This window comes from Opisthocomus hoazin, chromosome 1 (genome assembly GCF_030867145.1).
Source record: "Opisthocomus hoazin isolate bOpiHoa1 chromosome 1, bOpiHoa1.hap1, whole genome shotgun sequence".
NCBI classification, from domain to species: Eukaryota; Metazoa; Chordata; class Aves; order Opisthocomiformes; family Opisthocomidae; genus Opisthocomus; species Opisthocomus hoazin.
The window spans coordinates 77,958,918-77,978,465 of NC_134414.1; the positions used below are offsets into that span (position 1 = coordinate 77,958,918).

General features: G+C 46.9%; 1 protein-coding gene across 4 annotated transcripts in view; it reads left to right on the forward strand.

Annotated features, from left to right (window-relative positions):
- Positions 1-14,233: 14,233 nt before the first annotated feature.
- CNGA3 (cyclic nucleotide gated channel subunit alpha 3) overlaps positions 14,234-19,548 on the forward strand; it is a 35,686-nt gene continuing 30,371 nt past the window's right edge. For 3 of the 4 annotated variants that reach the window (XM_075427120.1, XM_075427132.1, XM_075427139.1), the window contains exon 1: positions 14,849-14,988. The gene's annotated coding sequence lies outside the window, so the exon portion shown is untranslated. Of the gene's footprint in view, positions 14,405-14,848; positions 14,989-19,548 lie in introns of those variants that run through there. The other variant, XM_075427126.1, reaches the window with a different exon arrangement.

A 19,548-nucleotide genomic window follows, 5' to 3' on the forward strand; every position in this document is an offset into this window, starting at 1 on the left:
GACCACAATATTCCTCACCTCCCACCATCGACTGTCTCTCCCACAGAAACTTTTGCTCCTGCATCTGTGTGGACTTGTATGTGTGCGGTTTGCATGTGCTTTGGTGAGCGCTTTTTCACTTCAGAGGAGTCACAGAGAAGCTGAGAGGTCAGGTCCACCCCTTCACGGAAACTGGCAAAGACAAATGTGAGAATAGCTATGCAGTAGCTCAGGTGGAGTAGGTGATCAGAAAGAAAGTTTTCTGTTATTATACATGGTATGTGCATGCACATCTATTGCTGGTTTGCCTTTTTTTCTTGAATGAGATTATGAGTGCTTCTGCAGGGGCTTAGGTCTCCTTGTAAGCTATACCATACTGAGTTCAATGGCACCGCAGTTTTGATCTTTCCAGCAGTGGCCCCAGATAACTTCCAGGGGTTGTTGTTACGGGCACTCTCAATGCACATGTGCATGATTTCAGCTGATTCCCATAATATTCACCTGGGACTTATGACTATACAGTACTTTAAAAATGTGTCTCATTTGTGACCTAAATGGGTTTTTATGAACTAAAATGTACAAAAGAAAGTTAGCCAAGTCAGTGGCAAGATCCACGCTTGACAATTTTCATCTGAGAGTTGAAACCTAAATGGAAGTGCTTGGTGAGGAGTGCGTGTGTGTCTGGGATACAGATTTAGCATCTGAGCTGAGCAGGGGGAAAATCCAGTGATTCAGGATGTAGATGTGGTGCTCGTGAATACTGTAGCCACAAATACACTTCCTGAGGAAGTCTAAATAAATTAAGGAACTTTAAAAATCTCTCTCTGTTCTTCTGTCTTCAGAGATACAAAATTGAAACGAATAGGATGAAGTGCAGTTGCCCAGACACATCTTTCCAGTGCTATCCGAGATGCCTAAGGGTCTCTGGGACATCTGGTTCAGGCAGGCATACATGACATAAGGCTTAGGGAAGACTCATTTGGTCTGGCTGCTAGATGCTGGGTGAGATAATCCAGAGCACCTAAAATAGCACTGAGCCCTATCAGTGAAGTCATTCCCGCTGGTGAATATTGCAGGAGAGGCTTAGGTTTGTCTGTTTATATCCATTGCCATTTATATCTGCTTGGTTATGTGAGGAGTGGAAGGAATAGTTTTGCCCATACAAAGCATTATAAAACAAAGGCACACCTACTGATACCAAGGCATGCCACAAAAAATATCACTAAAAAATTTTTCTGAGCTGCTGCCCATAAAGTCATCGAAGGAACATTTATGCATCCTGCAAGGCACATTGAAAAATCATCCGAGCCTCAAAAATACCCATAAATGGCATAAAAACATTAACAGAACTACTATTTTGGAACTTGTTGATGGCAAAGCTGGGTTCTTTAGCTGGGCAACAGAGAGAAACGCTTCCTGGCTGCGGAAATTGCACCTTTTTGAATCTGTTGCAACCCACAGGTGGGTTCAGCTGTGCAGGGAGTTTCAGGCCCCGTCAGCGCCTTTCTCCTGCGCTGGCCTGTTTCTGTGCGTGACACATTCGCGCTTTGTGCTTGTTCAAACAGTACGTTGTCGCTAGCAGAAGAAAAAAGCCCCCCATGGCTCTTTTCTCCTATCAGCGTGGCAAAGCAGATGAGAATGGGAGATCCTCTCTCTTGTACGAGAGCACTGGGGCTGTCTGCATGGAGCTCAGCCCTGCCAGGGGCCAAACACTCCCGCAACGTGGCTCAGGGGCAGTGCAATTGCATGCCCTGGGGTGCATCGGGGTGCCTAAAGGGACAGGCACTTCTAGAGACGTTCAAAAATACTTATGTCTTGTTGATTTAAGTGGCTGCTGCTCCTGCAAATCCCACAAAATGTGTAAGTAATGCTAAAACTCTGGCCCAGGGCTTGCAATTCTTTTATTTCTTTACTTTAGTCTTGAAGCAGCAGACGGGCAGGTGCCCCAGCGCCATTTACAGAGCCACAGCTGTGCTTCCCAGCGCCTGTTTTTTCGTCGTGAGCTGCATCAAACAGGACATATTCCACACACTGAACTCCAGTTTCCCTTTCAGCCAACACCCTCTACTGTTCGCTCCTGTATATTCTGCATAAACAAAAGGTAGCCACGACTGAATTGACTACTGCCTTCTGTGTGGTACAGTGATTTCTAGAGTACTGTCCTAATTTTGTCTTTGTTATTCTTTGAAACTGGCACAGCAGTGATTTGGTCACCTGACCTACCTTGTACGTCTTTCAGAAAAAATAACGCGCAGCGATGTCACTTTTCAATAGTTTCAATATAGTATATGACTTTGGGATTTATTTTTGAAAATAACTCCAGTTCCCACAGCGCCAAGAATGGCCAGATCTCACGTCGACGCTGTTGAATGTTAGGGCCTTAGTTCAGCAACCAGAAGTTTGTGAAGCTGATTTTCTTATTTTTTATGCTGTGTTTTTATTCGATGTAGTTGTGAAAGTTGAATGGAGTTTTGTTGTGAATAGTTCAGAAGGTTTGATTTTGGAGGAGACACTGCTCTTTCCTGTGTTTAAAGAGTCCATGTGAGTGAGTTCTCAGCCTCTGAATTACCACCTAAAACAGACACCTGGGCTTGCCTACCTCTGAATTACAGGCACGCGCCATTCACCAGCTACTTACGCAGTAGTGTCACCAGACTGATCAGCTCATACCTCAAGGATAAGGCCAAGGCAAATGAAATATCCCTAGAATACAATATTATCTGTTACTGGAAGAGGGGTGCTAAAACCAAAAGGACTTGTTTTCTCTCTTTGAAAGACAGCTACATGGCAGTGGAAGATGCAGGAGAAACTGCTGAGCTCTCCTCCCCAGCCCCTCAGTGGCTCTCTGTAACACGACAGAAGTGTCTGAAGCTCAGTTTCAGTCTCCTTATTTCTGCAGAAGAACACCTAGCACATCATGCTTTCTAGCAATCCCCATCTCCCTCAGCAAGAAAAGGGTTTAAGGATAACCTAAATTTAGGAGTACTATTTTCTAGGGGCATGAAACTTGTCCTTCCATGATATGGAAGGCAATAAACGGGGAGCTAATCTTTAGGAATACAATCTGCCAAAACGCTCCTGTCACTCTCACCATTACCAGTCCCAAATCCGCCTGTGTTTGTTGTTCGGTGCACAAGCAGGTGCAAGCATGGTTAATTCTTACCAGCCATGCCGGATTTTAGTGGGATTAATCCCACGAGTTCTTCTGTCTTACTGCCAGCCTCTGAAGCTGGGTCTGCCTCCAGCTCTCAGGTTTACTGAGCACCCAGAGTTTTCCCTGAGTTTCCTCTCTGCTGAAAAAAGAGGCACCGTCCTGGGAAATCCCTTTTCCCAGTGGCAGCTGTGCTGCTGTTTCTCACTTGACTTTCCAAGAGGCATCAGAAGCTTAGCTGCAATCCTTCTGCCAGCTGCTAATCCAGAGCGCCGTGTTACAGTGCCTTGCTGTCCCTCTGAATATGACATGAAGTACACAATAAACAGAATAAGTTTATAGGTGCTACAGTCATATTAGCAAAGATTTATCAGTACCTCTGCCTCAGGTACCGCCAACATAGCCATAACAGTCCCCAGGCAGTTCCACAGGCCTGCTCAGGCGGAGGCACGGGGCGATGCGCAGCCCTCCTCATTTTTTACACACGGGCAGCACCAAATTTCAGACTTATGTTTTGCTGATAGGTCTTTGGCCAATGTGTAGGATTTTAAAGCATGTGATTAGTTGGCTGAAACAAAACTCCCATTGTGCAGAACTAGGAGAAGCTGGCCCAAAAGGAGGATGATTTCAGTGCCTTGACAAATCCGCGCATCCTGACAAGATGTGACAGGCTGTGCCAGTCCACGATGAGCTGTCCTGCCTTCACCGTGGGGGTGGGTGAGTTACAAGCAGCCAGGGCATGGGTAGCCTGGTGTTCATACTACAGAAGAAGACATCTCCTCCAGAGACAAGGACCTGTCTCTCCCACCAAGAGCGCAGTGAGAGCCAGTAACTTGCTCAGTTCAGGTAAATTGGCAAGGGAGGGCATTAATTAACTAATTAAACCCTAGCTCTCAGGCAGCTCATCTGTTTACGCAAAGTTGCCATACGGTACGTTCTCCGCGGCAAAGATTTCTGGTGTCTTTGCCTTTGGTGTCTGTGGTCATCTTGATATCATAATGCAATTCCCACCTGCCCCAGCCAGTGATATTTGCTCTTCAAAAGCATTTCTCACTTTCTTCGGGATTTCAGCTTTGCCCCCTGATCTGTGGGAGCTGGGCTGGCCACACCCGCGGGCGATGCCGTAGGGCGAGCGCTGCAGGTCTGGCTGCGGGCTGTTCGCACGGAGCCGTGCTGGGCTGCAGCCGCCCTGCTTTGCTCTCTGGGCCGTGGGAAGTCACATAAAGACATGTAACGGTGCCAGATACAGGAAGGCTCACCAGCACGTGGCCCTCTTTGCTGAAATGTTGAACTTTCTGTCGCATTTTCAAATGCTTGCTTTTCATGGCTATTATTAATACCAGTACTAGCGAGGCAGACTTTACAGCTTGAGCCTTGCATGCAGTAAACGGAAATACATGGTGTTGGCTCAAATGACTCCAAAGCAAAGCAAAGAGGATAGGATTTTTCCTTCTCCTCTTTGCTGCATGGTTGAGGTAAGCCACTGCTTTCTGACCGGAGGCACCCGACTGCTCGAGGCGCTGTTGAACTGAGGGGCAGCACACGGGCGCTTGGAGCCGTCAGCCCCCGGTAGCTTTCCCACTCACTTGCTCTAGCTCTTTAGTTTCTTCAGTTCTCAGTTCACAGCTTGGCACAGCACTTGGAGGAAGCAGTTGGAGACCTACCACTCCCCATTCGCCTTGTGTTTCTCGGGACACAGTCCATCTCAGAGGCTGGGCAGAGAGTCTTTAGACCCAAGTAATGACATTTATGAGATCGTGAGAGAGATGGCTTTAATCTGTGATTGCCAACACTTGGCTGCAGACTGTCAGCCGACTTTCCTCAGCCTCATTAGTGAGGCCCAGCAATGGCAGTAACTGCCTTCATAAAGCACGATGAGGAAAGCTTTTAAGCCCTATTTTATATTTCAAATAAGTGTCTCTCTTTCCTTGTGCTTGCTGCTAATGGACCACCATTACGTGACCAAAAATGCCAATTTATTCTGTTTAGCAGAGTTGGGCTGCATCCTTGTCAGTGCCTCGAGCCTGACTAGTGTTTTGCTGAAATTCCCCTAGAGACAGTGGGATAGTTTTATTTTCACTAGGACTGTCCTGAGAAGCGATGTAAAACATAAGTGTTCTTTTGTATACTTATTATCCCAAGCTAGTCACCTGGGAAACATTAACAAGGCTGCATTTGCAACCATGATTAAACAGAGCAGCACAAAAATTCGCAGAGAAATCTGCACAGCTCCCTGCGCATCGGCAGTGCTCCGGCACGGCTCGCCGGGCCTGTGTCTCCGGGCAGTTTGACTCACACAAGAAGGTGAGCGAATTCGCAGGCAGCTCGCAGTCAGCAGGCGTTCCCACGCCTCTCCCAGGCCACCGGCCGCGTCCCCGCTGTGCAGCGACCCTGTGCTCCCCATCCCTCGGGGATCTCTTCTGGCAGAGCAGCGGCCACGGGCACCTACTCGCTTTTCTGCGAGACGCTCTGCGAGCCGGCCGTGCAACACGGATGGTGCAGCTGAGTGCTCACTGGGGCAGCCGTGGGAAGGCCCCTCACCTGTCTACGCGTTGCTCTGCTCCAACGCAGACGCCTCTGTTTGCCCAACACCAAAGCACATCGGAGGCTTACCGTTCGTCCTTCGGAAAGATTACCCTGGAATGGCTTGTGTTGTGGTTTCACTTGCAAAAATGACTGGCTCCAGGCAGGTGCTAAGGCTTTCGTTTATATGTCCAGGATCAAATCCCGTTACACCAAATTGCCTGGGACGCTTTCCACTGATTTCAGTGGGACACAGTGCCAGTGGCTGTGCATTCAGCAGTTACTTTTATGCAAACCAAGGAAGAGTTCATTCTCCTTGGGTAAAAAAGAAGTGCACACAGTTCTAGCCTTCTCCCTTACTGTACCTCACCCCGCTACTGCAGAATAAGTTAAAATAAAAAGAGTTTATTCACTTACGGAGTGGAACACAAAACAGGTCTGCGCACCCTTTTGCCGTTCTTTATCCAGACGTCTCTCGCTCCAGTGGGGCTAGTTTCCGCAAACGGCTTGGCCGAGCCCAGCTTTCTACAGAGGTCAGTGCCTCACAGGACCAGGCTGTTTCAGAGCTGTGAAAATGCCCGTGATGTGGATTTCACGTGCCCCATTTGAACATTTCCGTTCCTGGTTTCTGTTTTTTTTCTGTCCTTTGAATCTTTTTGGTTTGCGTTTGCCCACGTGAACTGCAAGGTTTTGTTCAGCTGAGCTCCCACTCCGCAGCTCGGCTCCAAATCATAACTCAAGCTGTTTAAATGCGAGTGGCTTTTTAAGGCAGATCTAATCAGTGTTTCCCTTGGGAACGAAACCTAATGAGCTTTCCTCAGGTTTGCAATTCAGTCCAATTATTTCACAGATCTTTGTTCATTTAATTCCTCTGAAGTGGAACAATCAGAAGAAATGGGTCAGAACTACAGTGCAAACAGGAAATGATGATTTCTCAACCTGAAGAAAATGAGATTTTAAAACACTTTTATTAATTTATTCATTCATTCATTTACTGATTTATTTTTAAAGCCTTATTCTTTTGTCGTGCATCCTGGTGGTGCTTTATTGCAGAGTAGCATAGTAGTCTGGAGAGAACTATTAGAATGATGTCAGTGCCCCTCACAACAGAACCACATAGCCAAAGCCTCAGGTACTACAAATAAGCTCATGACTGTTCGCTGCCCTTTAGAGCAGCTGAGAACTTGAAGTTCACTGTAGCGAAAGGATGAGGTATCGCTTCTTGGATAGTATCACTACCTACGTTATCATTAATCACCTAACAGATTCAGAAGGAGACACCTAGCAGTGCCACTAAGCACTTACTCCTTTTTGGCAACAACAGGTGATGATGCACCAGAATTTCTATTTTGGCTGCTGACCATCTTCATCACAGGGCCCGACTCTCTCTGTGTTTCAGCTGTTCATTACAGCAGCGCAGGGTGTGAGGTGTGCCACCTCCTCAGGCTCAGCAGCCAGGGTCTGTGCTCGCATGATGAACGCCAGGAACCGGCCTCGAAGCGTGGAAGGGCAGCTCTGACATCATGTCTGCTTCCAGCTCTGGCCTCACCCGACTCGGTGAAATCAGTGAAACTGAGATCCGCGCCGACGCTTGGAGCCCAGGCTAGCAGAGAGCAGGGCGGATTGACAGAACTCAGGGCGCAAGTCTCAGCTGGCTGGAACCTCTTCTCAGATCTACTTTTTGCCTCACAGACTAGACATTCCTCAAAACGCTGTTGTGCTGCTGGATGCAGGAGGACACTGCAGTGTCCCTTCCAGCAAACGGTGAGTCCCGAACGCTTCTGGTCTATCCCAGGCTCAGGATTTCGTTATGCCATGGACTAAGTCAGGGCTCTGAAAACTCCTGCAGTTAACTCCTGTTAGCTCCTGTTCTTCTGGTGCGTTTGAGAGAAGTTACCGCCGCATCATCTGTCGTCTTTTTTTTTTTCTTTCTTTCTCAGAAGGTACTGGTGGTTAATCTGAACACTCACAGGCCAGCTGGTTGTGGCGGTAAAAGGAGCTTCAACTTGACAGACTAACTCTGGAGAAATGTAAAGCAGCTGGAGAAAGATATCTGTGCAAAATTCTTTCTTTCTCAGAAGATTTTCAAAGTACTTGTTAGAAAAAAGTGCACTTTAGGGACTCAATGATTGTGATTTTTTTCCCCCAGTTTTGTTCTTTTTTCCCATTTTAAAGAAAATCCCTCAAGACTACGCATAATTTTTATGGTCATTTAGCCATTGTGTTATTGGCAGTATTTCGCTAACTCACAGACAACTAATGAATGCAGTAAAATGGACCAATTTAAAGAGCACAGCATGATATGAGAGGCAATTTCATTATATGCAAGTAAAGGCAAATAACCATTCTGGACAGGCAGTGTCACGAAACACAGAAAAAGGGGAAGGCTGTTTCCCCAGTGCTGCTTTTAGAAACATTTCCTCTCCCAAAACCAGAGTATAAGCCATGCACAACAACAAACTTACTGAAGACAAACATTTCCTAAAAAGTATTGTTTGAAAAAGAGATTGAAAGAAAATCAATCTCTTGATTGAGACTTCCCCTCGCCAGCCATTTTGTAGCAGTGACAGCATTTTTGAAGCACAGATATTCACTCTGAACTGGTGTTGGAGAGATTGTTCTTTGTGTGTTATGCTCAGAAGGAAGGAAGGAAGGGATGCTGCAAAACTGGAAGGGGAGAGCTCTAAGAAGCAAATCTTTTCAGGAGAAGCCAAGGGAATGTCATACCCCTCAGGCTGGTGCAGAATGTTCCTGCAGCATTTGCTGTGCTGACTGGCGAGAGGATATGAACATTGCATCTTGGCAAGTCCTTTTGACCAGAGGCTGCTAGCAAGGAAAGGCCCTGTTTTCAGGACACATGGACAGATACTGCAGTTATCTGTAGAAATACATGTGCAGTCGGAGGAAATTTTTCTTAGTTCTCCAACTGAACAGGCAACTGGTTGGAAAAGTGGGTGGAATAAGAACAAATTGAAAAGTTATTGGGCTGCACTGTCACTGAAGGACACGAGATGCCTGCCACTCCTGAGGGAGCCATTGCTAGCCCCATGCTCCTCAGGTCTCTGCTGGAAGAGCCTGAGAAGTGCTTCGTTTTGGGGTGGACTGCTGAGAAACCCCACATGCAGCAGAAAGCACCCGGATGTCAGCCAGGTTTAGGAGGGAGCATTGGTTTGATACTGTCTTCCCAGTGACAGCTGGATGCCTGATCCTTTCTTCTTCTCAGTCACCTACACCTGTGTTCAGTAATTGGTGGGTCCCTGTGGAAATTAATCTTATCACCGGTGGTATGCGTGACTGCACCTGAACTATTTTTCTTCATTTTGCTAACCTGGCTGTTAAACTCTCAGATGTTTTCTGGTTTATTTTTCTCTTGTGCAGCAAACTCCTTTCCTCACTGGCTTTTTTAACAGCAATCCAAGTGCTATAATTTTCCTGCCTCTTAATTCTTCTGCTACCGGATATGGTACTATTTAATGGAACTTCCATACTTTAATTATAGATGTGAAAAAGAATTTCTTTTCCATCCTGTATAGTCACTACACCAGTGCAGGCTTGCAGTGATGCTTTACAGTTTTGATGCCCACTCAGATTCTGTTAACTGCTTTTTCTGCCCAGCTACATTTATAAAGTCCATCTCATGGAAATTTAAGCCCTACCTCAAACTGTCTGGAACAGTACAAATTCTAAGCTAAAAAGTATCAAGGATTTTTTCTGTTGGTCCTGAGTGGCGTGGGAAGGCAGAGGGCAGGCAGCATATATAAGATCACAGAAGAAATGTGGTCGAAGGCAGTAACTCTGAATGGAGCAAAGAGACTTGAAAAATTAATGACAGGGCGAGGAAGGGAGGACTGAATGGCACGGTGGAAATGAGTTGCCTCCATGAAGGAACACCCTTCTTAACCAATGTCTCCTGTGGGTACTTAAGAGTTAGAGGGTTAGAGCCACAGAGGTATTTGATTTCCAGAGGAGCTCAACGCCCACATATTTGATTCTGAAGACAGACCTGAGTGATTTGCCATAGGTCACAAGAATTTTCCGACAGAGGAAGAAACTGAAGTCATTCCTCTTGGGAGCAAAGTGTGCACCTAACCACCAGGCTATGTTGTTGCCTGTGCTCAGTAGCTGAAGCATTATTCCTAGCAACTAATAAGATATTACTAGAGCTACTCTGGTAATATTTCTAAGGTGGCAAATGATTCTCACTTGAAAAACAGTACCTGAGGCACAGAAAGATTTGTGAAAAGGCAGAGAACCAGAATTCGGATCTTCCAACTGGTGCCTTACTCAAAAGACTCTTCTTCCTCCAAGGTATCCAGGAAGCAAATCCCGAGTGGCAGCAGGCATCAGCTGCAGAGGCCTAGTGTCTAATGAAACGAGTTTCTAGACAGAAGGGCACTGATTAAGTATTAATTAAACTTTAGCTTTTTCCTGGACTTCAAAATACAGTAGGAAAGTCTAAAAGTGGGTATTGGCAGCTATGTTCTAATTTTATTAAAGTGAAGATAAAGCTAGATATGCTGTGAATTCAGACTAAAAATCTAGAAAACAGAATACTTGGCACAACAACAAAACAAGAAAACATGAAGGAGAGGAGCAGATGGGCACAGCTGAACAGCGCCTTGAGGGTAAGTATGAGAAGTTCATGACATGAAAGATGAAAGAAAGCAAGAGGAAGAGTTTGGAGAGTGGACTGACAGCTGAGGAGTTTCACTTGCAAGCTGTGAACAAGCTGGAAAAGAATAAAATGAGAAAGTAAGCTATGAGGGAGAAGACTGTGTTTAATAATCAGGTAGCTGAGGACCAAGGCGTGGAAGACTGTGACATAACGGGTTGCTTTTCCTTTCTTTTTTCCCCCCTCTCTTTTCTATTTTGAGGTGCTGGAACATCAGATTTTCCCTTTCTTATTAATTATAATTTCCAGCTGCAAACTATCACTGATGCTTGGCTTAATTGCAGACAGAACGGAACATAATGGATATTTAATTTGCATATAAAACTACAAAACGCTTTGTCAAAATTAGACATGGTAATTCATGGCTGTGTTTTCAAGAGGTGGCTGTCAGAGACCAATAATTTCAGGTCACTGAGTTAAATCATCAGTAGTGCCTTGCTGAACATAACTGTTTGGATGGATGATGCCTTGCAGCTGTCAGCATGTTGAACCTACTTGTTGATGGCTCTCACAGGACTGGTTTAATGATAGTACAAATGAAGCAAGCACCAGCTCAGCCTGGAAAGAAAATGTCCTGGAAATCAGGAAAATGTTGGAAAGAAGGAATATTTGTTCCCTGAATAAGTATGTTTGCACTTATATCTAACTAATCAGAAAATGGAAAAGTGAGAAGGTATTTCTTTTTTCCTGTCATCTTCGATACCTTGGCAACTGGCAAAACTCCGCCACTAGTAGGTTGGAACCTGCTAGTAAGTTTGAGAAAAACTTAATTAGACGAGAACTGGAAAGTGTTGCCAAATGTAACTGCAGGTCTCTGGATGGTTTTCTGCCTCAGTACCCACCACTTTGACAGTGAATGATGACTGTAAACAGCAATTCAACCTTTTTGTCAGTTTGCCGTGTGCTCTTCATGCTATTAGCCAAGTGTGGTCAGAGTGTTAGTGGTTCCATATCAACACTTCATTTTGTTTGTGTAGCTCTACATTTAAAATGCGTTTGTCCAATCTCTTTGGGGGATTGTTCAGCAGAATTAAATCTGGGAGCTTTGCAACAGATTGCATTTCATTTCGGACCTCATTTCAAATGTAATTACCAGCCACATCACTGAGGCTGCCTTTGCAGAGGTATAGTCCCCACACCAATGTCTGGAACAGTCGGGGACATTTAGAAAAGCAGTATAGTTAGCAAACCAGATTTTCTTTTGGGTAGATTTACTCCAACCAAGAGCCTGTTCCAGCATCCTTAGTGAATTACCTGAACATTGTGGCACTCAGGAGTTGCACAAAGCCCTTGGCAGCACTTGGGCCTCAGAAGCAGATGATGCCAGAGGACCAGAAGGAGGGGCTGACGGTCCAGCAGCTCCCCACCATACGCTGACCACACCACGCTGGAGCACGGAGAGCACTGGAGCCATTTTGGTCCGCTCTTGCCTTGTGCGTGTCCCCAGCACATGCTTTGTATGTATGGTGGGAAGTGGCTCTTTCCTTTGACTTGACATGTAATGGGCGCATGTGTAATAGGCCTTCTTAAAATTGCAGCAAGTTTAAACCTTCTGTTGCCCTTTTTGGGGGTTTTTCAATGCCTGAACGATGCCTACATCCTTTGTAACAGTGTTTGTTTCTTGCTGTAAGGAGCTTTGTGACTGCTTTGCCCTTCTCTTCATAAACTCCCAACTAATCCCACCTTCCCTGATTTTCTTCCCCTTCTCTTCCTCGCCATTCCCGAAGCTCTCCAACACCTTTGTCCCCCCTTTGCTCCATGTTCACCCCTGTTACGGTTGTGCTGCTCCAGTGAGGCATGCCTTGCTGTTGGGACATCAGATGGGTTTGTGGCATATTTTTCTGGGAGGTGGGGTACGTAGCACCCTGTCCGAGCTATCCTGCGCTGGCAACAGGGATCACCCTGAGCAGCTTCTCCTCCCCAATTGTTGCTTCAGTGGGAGAGCAGGCGGACTCCCCCAGCGATATTTAGTGCTCTGTGAAGACATACCCTGTTCCCCAGGGGAGTATTTAAACGCTGCCCAGTCATTCCTGTGCATGTGGCCACAGATGGTCACTGGCCGATAAGAAGTCAGCGAGCTATTGGGAGCTTAACCAAGGCTCTGTGAGTACAAGCAACAGGAACAGCTGAGATGGCATCTGTGACTGGAGGACCTCTGGCTTCTTTTGCAGCGAGGAACACGCAGCTGGAAGTAGGAGCTGGTGAAGCACAGTCACATTCTGAGGGGCGGGAAGGTGTGGGCTGACGGGGAATCTGTGGTTGGATTTGGTGCCAACAACCTCTCTGTTGTTCCAGGTATTGCCCTGCCTGAAGGGGGACACACGCAGTGTCTCTCAGGGAATGCAGCTTCCTGAAGAGGACAGAAGGGCTCCACATGGATTAGAAGGGCGGGTACTCTTTTCCCTGGTACTACTACAAATTACATTTTCTGGATTTTTTAAAATGTATTTTCTATGCAAAAGCTTTCCATGTGGAAAGGGCCATTTTCCCTAATGCAGCAGGGAAGACCAGAATGAGGTAGCACACTTACTGGAGAATGCTTAACGTTGCTTATGTCTTTGGTATGTATTTTAACAACTGACATAAAATGAAGACTAGTGGTGTTGAATTTCAGGCTTTAATTAAGGCTTCTACCCCTCTACAGAACTGCAAGTGTAGGTTTGGTATTTCTACAGAGAATGACGACTCCAGGAAGAACCCAGGAGAGAGAAAGGAAAACACTCAGTGCAGGCTGTGTATTCATACACTGAGAAATCAACTAACTATTCTAAAGTTTATGTCATTCAGCTTCACCTAAATATTCAGAAACAATTCTGTATTCTTATAAAAAGCTGTTATACTGACAATGCATTATTTCCTTGAATAGAAAATAGCATTTTCAAGAAAACATGCATGTTATGATAAATGCTTAGATAACTTAGTTCACTTTTTTCCCTTTATGAAACATTTTTTCACTCAGAGATTGAATTCTGTGATATAAACGCTTTGAAGAGACTTAACTTTGTTTAAGGGAAGTAAACTGAGGTATGGCGCAGGTGTCTTATAAATTTAACATAGTATTTTCTCTAAATTTTCTCACACCTATACCACTGAACATCATGACAGACTTTGGAAAGTGATGCATTCCAGACGCGGACATTCGTTTTTGTGGATTCAGCCTGATCTCCTTACTGCCCAGGTCTGGGACCTTTTGGAAACCTCCACACCTTGTCACCAGATCCCCTGGCCAGGCTTCCTTGGCAGAACCACCAGAGCGTGGGGGCAAGGTGTGCTGCCCAGACCTTCTCGTAGCAGGAACCCAGGACCTCCACAGGCTCCGAATCTCCACGTAGCACCAGGAAAGTGCAACAAACAGCAGCTGAGCCTTTTTCCAGCTGAAGACTCATTTTTCCGGAGCTCTCACGCACCGCCTTTGTTTCTGGGCCCTGCAAAAAACATAATCGGAACCGAACCGGTGAAGTCCACGGGAGTGCCAAGGCCTCCGGGGAGCCGCGGCAGCAGGAGCTGGGGGCAGCGCCTTGCCCGGCGCAGGCGGGGAGACAGCGCGGCCGCGGAGCTCCCCGGGCAGCGGGCCAGGGGGGCAGCGGGCCGAAGCGCCGGGGAAAAAAACCGTCCGGGGGCAGGCCGAGGAGGAACGTCTCCTCGCCGGGGGGAAGGCGCCGGTCCCAAGGGCAGCGCGGTGAGGCGTCACCCCCTCACGGCACCCCTCGGGCAGGACGAGCCGGGGGGGGCGATCCAGGGGGCACCCGCTCCCTCACGGCTGCCGGGGCGGAGTGGGGCGGGCACACGCTTCCAGCCGGCAGCGCAGACCCCGGTCCCCGCCCGGCCGCACCCGCTCCCGCCGGCCCCGCTCCGCCCCGCCAGCCCCCGCCTCTGAGGGCGGCGGGCAGCCCGCCGGGCCCGGCCCCTCCGCGCCCGCCGCCGGCGGCAGATGAAGGCGGTGGGGGGACTGCGTGTGCGAGGACGCGGAGGCAGGGAAGGGCGGCCCGGGGCCCTCCTCCCGAGCGGCGGCCGGCCCCTCCGGCAGCATGGATCGCGGGGCGGCGGCTGAGGCAGCCGCGGAGGCACCGGTGGGAGCGGTGAGCGCGGCCGGGGGCCGGGTGGCGTCGGGGGACTGAGGCGGGCTGCGCCCCGCAGGCGGGGAGGGGACGGGACGAGCGGCCGCCCCGCAGGCAGTGACCGCCGGGGGGTCGGGGGCAGCCGCCTCGCAGGGTCCGGTCGCTTTCGGTGCGAGGGGCGGCCCTGCCAGCAGCCCCGGTCCTGCCCGCCGTGGGCTCCCAACTTCACTCGGCGCGGCCGAGAAACGTGCCGGGGCGCCGCCGGGCTGCTTTGACGTCCTGATCCTCATCGAGAACTTAACGGGATCGCAGAGCCCCTCCGAGCGGCTTTGCCTGCTGAGCCGGGCTTAGGCGCGCCGGCTTCGGCTGTAATCCGCCGGCGGAGGGGTGGCCGCCGCGGGCCCTGCCCCGCCGCCCCCGCCGGGCCGGGCCGCGCTGGGCCGGGCCGGGCCGGGCTGCCCCGCCGCGGGCCGGGAGCGGGGTCCGGACCGACGCCGCGACGGGGACGGGCAGCGCTGCTGAAGGATAACGGCCCCGAAGCGCCGGCGGACAGACGGGCGGACGGAGTTTCTGAGCTGGGATGCTGTGGAGGAAGGCGCGGAGAGGTGAGTCCGGGGGAGCGGGCTGTCAGCCCTGCGCCTGCCTCCGACTCTAAACCCTAGCTCAGAAGCTTGAAGTGGAAACGTGACTTACAAGCGCCTTCTTATTTTCCCTTTTTTTTTAATAAAAAAAAGTGTTAATTTTATTAATTGGCGCGAAGATCCGCAATTAAATTGGATTCAGGACACGAACCCGCGCAGGAGAGGGGCCGAGGGGGATTACCCTGCTCCTGCTGACTGAGGCTTTGCTTTGCAGGTTTCGTCCCTCCGACCCTGACTTCTCGGCCGTCCGGTGCCAGTGGCACAAGCGTGGGGTTGTCAGACCCTGCGTAAAGAAAATGCTAGCAAATGCTGCAAGCACAGGGAAAGCAAATCACTTTCCTGGGGTTCCTGGCACTCCCGCTAAATTGACCTTGTTCTCAGCAGTGTGGCATCTTTTGCAAAAACTTGTGTGGTGTAAACCCGGGCCATAGTGTGCATAATGTGCAAGATACAGTGATGGCTGTGATCAGTGTCACTCTCTAATGCGGGGTCCGCTCACTTGCTAAAACGAAGAAGCCAAAAGAAGACATGGAAAAATGACAAGAACATTACTTTAAATCTCTGAAGAAATGATGTTAAATGTAAACGTTGGTACTGGTTAGTAGCGGACACTTTTTACTATATTTTGTTTTCCAGATTCAGAGTTGTTGGAGCAAGTAGTCAGAGGACCATTGTATTTAAAATCTGTAATTTTTGTGGTTACAAGTGGGTAGATTGTAGTTTCAGATGTTTCAGTTTTTGAAATAGCGTAACTTTGCCTTCAGTCGGCACAGTGATTTTTTTTCTCTGATGTTTTTTATGTCGTTTTCTTTGAGTGTGCATGCTAAAACCATCTGATTAGAAAAATACACGGTGCAGATGATAATGGGACTGTCAGGATGTCTAATCAGCAAGGGTAATCATGGTAAACAAGCAGCGAATGACTTGAGGAAAGAGCACATCTGCTTTAAAAAATCATACACCATCCTTCGGTGTCAGCATCTCTCAGCTCTGCCTTCCATATGCCTCTGCCCATCCCAGCCTTTGTCATCCGGTTTGCTCCCAAGCTCTGTCATTTCGGTTCGGCACGTTAGCCTGCAGCCCTCTCCAGCTGCCATCTCTTCTCATTAGCATCTCTTCAATCCTCTTCTCTCGAATGCCTTGTTACTGCATGTGAGATGTGTCACAAATTCCCTGTCATGTCTGCCTTCCCTAGCCGAACGGGATGGCTCTGAGACTTTATGTAAAGTGGGCAGGGAGTGAATCTGAATGGGTAACATTCACGTGTATGCATGTGGATGCATGTAGACATGTATATATTTTATAGATACTTGTTCAGAAGTGTAAACCTGCTGTGTTATAGTGGTATTTATGCCCTTTTTATGTTCACTTTTAAGAGTTACCGTGGCAAATGAATGCCCTGGCAGAGATCTAGACAGAACTGGTAGATTTTAGGCAGTGGTTACAGAAACCTTGCCCAGAGCTTATTTTCTGCATAGAAACATGGATACCTGCGTCGTGTTAACCTGTTCTAGCAACAGAAACAACACGATGCAACCCAGTTGTCCAGTCAGCTCTAATTTGTAATTTACTGTGGTTTAATTTACAATGTGACGTTCCGTATACACAGCTAGTTTCTCCTGAACAGGTTCCAGTCGAAAAAAATAATGCATTTCTAGAAAACGGTCTGCAAAAAAATTTAGTAGATCTTAGAAAATTGAACTGTATTACTAATAATTCATAGATCTAGAAGGGAAACACAGTCCAGATAAGTCAATTTATTTGAAAGATTATTTTGCTACTGCAAGGTGGCAGGGACACAACAATCAAATGGATCAAGGATAATCATATGCATTTCATTATAAAACTATGAATTCTTCATATATGAATATGCAGTGTTGTGTGTAGTAGACGAACATTCTGAAGTACTTGTGAGAGGTGGTGTGTTTGTTTGACAGATCTTTAGTACGGAGGTTACTAGGCCATGCAGATAGGTTGTGTGCGTTTTCAGGCCTTACCAGTGCACACAGACTATGGAAAATGCAATATGATGTAGCAGAGAGTAATAAAATTTGAAAAGTGTTCTTTTAGAAGAGGTCATAGGATTTAAGAACTTGATTTAAACTGTTACGTGTAATGATTCACGAGCGTAAGGTGGTGCAGCCTGCTTATTATTTTTTCAACCCCTTGGGCTTGATCCAGTAGCCTTTATACAGAGCTGATTTCCATGAGAGTGTGCCAGAGTTAAATATACAGGTTTGTTTAAAAAACCTCCAAATCACTGAAGAAAAAAGTTGCACCGTGTCTTTGAATCACATAGGTGCTTAAAGGTCCAGTGTCCAGTCCTCGATGTGCATGTCCAGCCTGTACTGGTTGATGCACTGGAACTGCAGACTGTCACACAGAACGTACACAACATACGTACCGCACAGCTGAACTACAACTATCGCGAAGTGATGTAACAAGGATCATGTAGGTGGAGGTCAAATCCCGAAATAAATACCAAAGACTTACCAGGGTTGAGCCTGAGAGGCTGTGTGAGGATTTGGAACTTGTCTTAACTAAAATGATGTAAGTGATCCTATGCAGCTTACCACTGCTTCCACAGCAATAAGTAAAATGTTTTTGAAAACCTCAAGAACAACAGTATGTTACCAACTAGACAAATATGTAAGATCCATCATAAAATCATATATAAAGTCGCCTTTTACTTTGTGACAGTGATACATTTTTGACCCTGTGAAGCTATTTTTTTAATTCTGCCATGATTTCTGTCTGTAATCTTTTTAATATAAGTAAATAAACTTTAAGAATATTAAGTGGTGGTATGAACAGCTTGATCTGCCATCATTACTTGATAAACAACTATGTTTACTTCATATCAGAAGTATTAATATTTGTTTGGGTAACAATTTTGAATTAAGTTAGAGTGAGTTAACATATTCTGCCCAAAAGGCGAACTGCTGGAGTAGCCTAACTGTGAACTCTAAATGCTCTTGAGAGGGAGACTATAGTCATGCAAGCTTCTTTCATCACTGTTTAAACTAACATGTATCACTGGGCAATTTTGACAGGCCACACAGAGTTCATTTTAGCGGCTTAGCTGATAACCAGCAACTTCTTACATTTGATATAATTTGTAATATTTAAATGTGTGCTGGTATGTTGGGTTTTTTTTTGCTACTGAGCATGTGCAAAATTGTCTGAAACCTAGGCCACGAAGCTGCTTGGGGGCCTTGGCTGTGTCCTGATTGCAGCGGGTGCTGGGAACAGGCTTTCCCGCAGCTGCTCTGATCTGTGTTCTTGGAGCACTGCAAACCCATGAGAGAGTATGTGCGAGTGCATCCCATCATATATTGGGAGGAGGCTCCGGAGAAAGGGGGGAAACGGAATTCGGCTTGCTTAATTTGAAGCAGACTTGGAAAGTTTGTCATTCCTGAGGTGCAGCTCCTAAAGAGAATGCAGTGTGCTGCAAATGGGTGAATAGTCTTGAGGAGGGGGGAGTTACGGCTGTGAACTGGGTGCCACCTTCTTCTGCCTGGCGCTGGATGCCCAGTTGTTTTCAGTCTCCCGTTCCAGCTTCAGCCGTCTCGTATTGGCTAGGATATGTAGCGTCCTTCTCAGTGTCTTGTTCCTGGGGGCCTGATTTTCTGCATGCCTTCTGTAGGAAACCGCTGCATGGCAGAGCTCCTAAAATTTGAATACTGCAGCCTTCACACCTCTAGTTCTAAGTCTTCATGTTATAAAGACACAAGTAGAACCTGATTTTCAAAATTAGGAAATGCTTGTGTGAATCTGATGTTTTCATATGTTGCTTGAACTCTTATTTGTTGTCAGACAACTGGCTGTCTTGATAAAAGAGGTCTTTTATACCAGACAGTGCGTATAAAATAATTTGACACGAACCGTCAGTTGCTGTTAAATCTAAAAGGAAGAAGATAAAATAATACATGAACTTTTTGCATTTGGGCTAGGGAGAGCCATCAGCATGAACTGTTTGCATTGGGAGTAGGGAGGGCCATCACGGGTGTATAATTTTTTGTCTTTTTAGTAGGATAATACATCTTTTTCATTTAGCTCTACTTTCGGTCGCAGTGATTTATGCACAGAAAAGCAATATTCTAGAGTGTGGAATTATTATTCATCTCTTTCAGGTTAGTACAATTGGTAGCAAGGAAAGAAATAGTAAGTGAGAAAGTATGTTAAAATTCTGCTTAAGTCGTTGGTAAAGCTGTCTGTCTTTCAACAGCTAGGACTGTTTCAGGACAGTTCTATTTTGCCGTCTGGCGCTGGAAAATTCTTCAACCTGAGGCAGTGTTTGTTTTCCACGGTTTGACTTGGTGTACTTAGAGATAAGTCACTGAGTTCTGGAAAATTAAAAATTAGAAGGATCCTTTAAGGATCCAGTTGTCCAATTTGGTTGCCTAAAATTGTGTAACTGGATTCAGGCTCAGAGGACTGCCTGCCTGCCTGCCTGCCTGTCGCTCTCTCGTTAAATTGTTTGTGAGCTAAATACCTGTTTGAAGTGCCGAAACACAGGTTCAT